Here is a 4,202-nt window from a genome sequence, read left to right as displayed (position 1 = left end):
GAACCCAGGGTCTTCTTCCCAAAGGTTACTCTCGCACGTCCTCTTCCGTTATCGCCATGTCTTTGCTCGGTGGCCATCTTCGCTGGGGGTGCCCCCCAGATCTTCTTATACCGCCCCTCCCCCCACCCTTTTACATGCCTTCTGGAAGATGGGGGGGGGGGTTGGAGTAGCAGCGCCCAATGGGGTCGTCGAGGGGCTGGTTTAGCTCACTCAGCTAAATCGCTGGCTTTTACAGCAGACCAAGCAGGCCAGCAGCACGGTTCGATTCCCGTACCAGCCTCCCCGGACAGGCGCCGGAATTTGGCGACTAGGGGCTTTTCACAGTAACTTCATTGAAGCCTACTCATGACAATAAGCGATTACATATATGGGAGGTGCCAGAGCACCCGAGGTGTCCGCCCTCGGGCGCGTGGAGTGCATGCTGCCCGTTCCATATTATGGCGACTGAGGTGCCGGCGAGTCTGACCGATACTGGCAAATACACAGAAAGGGGCGGCACAGTGGTTAGCACTGCTGCCTCCCAGCGTCAAGGACCCTGGTTCGATCCCGGCCCTGGGTCACTGTCTGTGTGGAGTTAGCCCCGTGCCTGCGTGGATTTCACCCCCCACGACCCAAAGATGTGTAGGGTAGGTGGATTGGCCACGCTAGATTGTCCCTTAATTGGGGGGGGGGGGGGGGGGGATTGGGTACTTTAAAAAACAATAGACCAAACAGTGTGTTTATTTGGTCACAGAGCGAGTACCGGCTTCCAGGACAAGACCGAGCTTGTGGTTGTTCACCTCCTGACCAATGTCTGTGTTTAAACTTGGCCTTTCCGAATTCCCGTCAGGCCTGGCTGCTGTCTTAGTTCAGATTGTCCAGTTCTGCATCCGGCCTAGCTTCTCAGTCCGTCGGCCACTCCAGTGAGACTGCGAGAGAGGGCCCCTGCCTGTTCCAAGTGCTGGCAAAATGCCCCCCCTCCCTCCCCGTGCCCCCCCCCCCACCCCTCTCCCGCCGATCAGCTCCTGTGCCCCCCCCCCCCCCCCCCCCCCCGATGGTGTGTGTGCTGCCTGATTGCAAGGGAGGAGGAAACGTGCTCGAGTCACCCCTCGCCGGTTAGTCGCGGTCCAGTGGGCTGCACCCTGGTCTCTCTGAGCCAGATGGTAGCGAGTTCAAGGCCCTTTTGTACAAAACCTAGGCCCGTGCCCCCAGCGCCGAGGGGGGAGTGCCGTACTGTTGGAGGTGCCACCTTTGAGACCCGGCGGGAAGAGGGGAAAAATTCCTCGCAAAAGTATCTCGGGGGGGGGGGGGGGGGAACCCAGAACAGGAAAGTTTTCCCCCCGTGACCAATCTCTTCATCGGTATCTCTAAGAGCAGATTATCTGGTCCTTATCAGATTGTTGTTTGTGGCAGCTTGCTGTTTTAAAATTCGCTCACGGGATGTGACGTCGCTGGCTGGGCCGGAGGTCATTGCCTGTCCCTTCAACAGAGTCGGCCACTTTGTTGTGCGTCTGGAGTCACATGTAGGCCAGACCGGGTAAGGACGGCCGATTTCCTTCCCCAAATTAGTGAGCCGGTTGGGTTTTTTTTTTTACAACGATCGACAATGGTCGTGGTTGCACCTGTAATTCCAGATTTGGAATGAATTCACATTTCACCATCAGCCAAGGTGGGATTCGAACCCAGGTCCCCAGAGGATGACCCTGCGTCTCTGGATTGCCAGCCCAGTGACAATACCGCCACGCCACCGCCTCTCCCCCCACACCCCCCTGTGCCCGCATTGTGGACACACGGTCGTACTGCACAAGCACTTTGGGACGACTTGAGATTGCGATAGGCGCTATATCAATGCAAGTTCTTCTTCCTTGGGTGGAACTGGGGGAAGTATTGATACTGAGTCACCAGGCCCAAGGCGGATAATCACCTGAGTTGGAGTCTCAGGAGGGTCATTGAGTTAAATCGGACGGAGGGGGTGGGGGTGGGGGTGGGGGTGGGGGGGATTGTTGGATGAGATGAAGTCATCTTCAATGTCCCTGGGGACATTTATGGCGAAACGAGAGGGAGAAAGCAACTGACGGTTATGCTGCTAGGTGTTTAGTGGGAGAAGGCTGGTGTGGAGTAGAACACCAGCAGTGACCAGTTGGGCTGAATGGCCTGTTCCGTGCTGTACACTCGACGTAGCGTGAGGAGTTGCGATTTGAACAATAGATGGATGCAGGAAAAATGTGATGGAGTCAAGGCGGCACGGTGGCACAGTGGTTAGCTCTGCTGCCTACGGCGCCGAGGTCCCAGGTTCGATCCCGGCTCTGGGTCACTGTCTGTGTGGAGTTTGCACATTCTCCCCGTGTCTGCGTGGGTTTCGCCCCCACAACCCAAAGATGTGCAGGGTAGGTGGATTGGCCACGCTAAATTGCCCCTTAATTGGGAAAAAATGAATGGGGTACTCGAAATTTATTTTTAAAATGTCATAGATTCATTACGGCAAAGAAAGAGGTCACTGCCACTTGCTCCCCTCACCCCAGCCACCCTAGTTGGCAGCGAGTTCCAGATCGTTATCCCTCGCGTTGTAAAGATGTATCTCTAATCCCAAAACCTTAAACAACCTGCGTCCTGCTGGTCCTTGTGCCATGAGCAAATCGGAACAGATTTGCTTTGTCTACCTTATCTAGGGTGGCTCAGTGGTTAGCACTGCTGCCTCATGGCACCAGGGACCCGGGTTCAATTCCGGCCTCGAGTCACTGTCTGTGTGGAGTCTGCACGTTCTCCCCGTGTGTGCGTGGGTTTCCTCCGGGTGCTCCGGTTTCCTCCCACAGTCCAAAGATGTGCGGGTTAGGTGGACTGGCTGTGATCAATTGCCCCTTGGGGTGAGGTTACAGGGTGAGAGATTGGATCTAGCAAGAGTGGCCTTTCAAAGGGTCGGGGGAAACTCGATGGGCCAGATGGCCTCTTCCTGTACCGTGGGGATTCTATGATTCTATTCTCTGAAGATGTTTCCCATTTTTCTGAAAAAAATATATGTTTCTTGTGAGGATAATGAAATTTCCCCTCCATTCAGGTCAGGCAGGATGAAAGATGGTCATTATCCAACTTCAGGGTTTAGTAATAATCTTTATCAGTGTCACAAGTAGGCTGACATTAACACTGCGATGAAGTTACTGTGAGAAGCCCCCAGTCGTCACATTCCGGCGCCTGTTCGGGTACACTGAGGGAGAATTCAGAATGTCCAATTCACTTAACAGCACGTCTTTCGGGACTTGTGGGAGGAAACCGGAGCACCCGGAGGAAACCCACGCAGACACGGGGAGAACGTGCAGACTCCGCACTGACAGTGACCCAAGCCGGGAATCGAACCTGGGACCTTGGTGCTGTGAAGCAACAGTGCTAACCACTGTGCTACCGTATGTGTCCACTACAGTACCCATTAAAATTCAGGCCCAGGCTGATTGAGAGATTGTCTCGCTCAACGCAGCTGGGGCCTAGCTGCTACCTGCCAGCTTGGTCTGTCTGAGCTTGGGGTCGAGTCTTCTAGGCCTGGCTTGGGCCTCGGCCTGCGGGCTTGGGTCTCGGCCTGCAGGCTTGGCCTTGAACTCTGGGCCTGGCTTGGGCCTAGGTGCCTGGGCTCGCCCGACCTGAACCTGTGCCTGCATGCTTAGCCCTGAGCTTGGGGTTGAGACTGCTGGGCCTGACTTGGGCCTGGACCTGGGACGTAAACCTGAGCCAGGCCATGAGCATGTAGGGCAAGGCTGACATTGGCATTAAGAGGCCGCAGAGCGAGTTGTATAGTTCTGGTGTCCTGGCCAAATATTTATCCCTCAACCTCTCTGGTCATTGTAAGATCATAAGAACAGGAGCTGTCCTTGAATGAAAATCGCTTATTGTCACGAGTAGGCTTCAAATGAAGTTACTGTGAAAATCCCCCAGTCGCCACATTCCGGCGCCTGTTTGGGGGGGCTGGTACGGGAATTGAACCGTGCCGCTGGCCTGCTTGGTCTGCTTTAAAAGCCAGCGATTTAGCCCAGTGAGCGAACCCAGCCCTGTGTAAATCAGCTGCAAGTGGCAGCACTTCAAAAGTACTTGGGAGGGCTGTCAGGCGCTTTGAGATATCAGAGATGGTGAAAGGTGCTATATAAATGCAAGGCAGGTTTTGGGATGGGTGCAGGAGGGGAAACGGGACGGGCTGAGTAATAATGGGCTGATTTGTGCCGCCCTTTCTGCAGGTGAGG

Source organism: Scyliorhinus canicula, chromosome 27 (assembly GCF_902713615.1).
Source record: "Scyliorhinus canicula chromosome 27, sScyCan1.1, whole genome shotgun sequence".
Classification (NCBI taxonomy): Eukaryota; Metazoa; Chordata; class Chondrichthyes; order Carcharhiniformes; family Scyliorhinidae; genus Scyliorhinus; species Scyliorhinus canicula.
The sequence above is the reverse complement of the archived record's forward strand: the minus strand, read 5'-3'. Positions refer to the sequence as shown.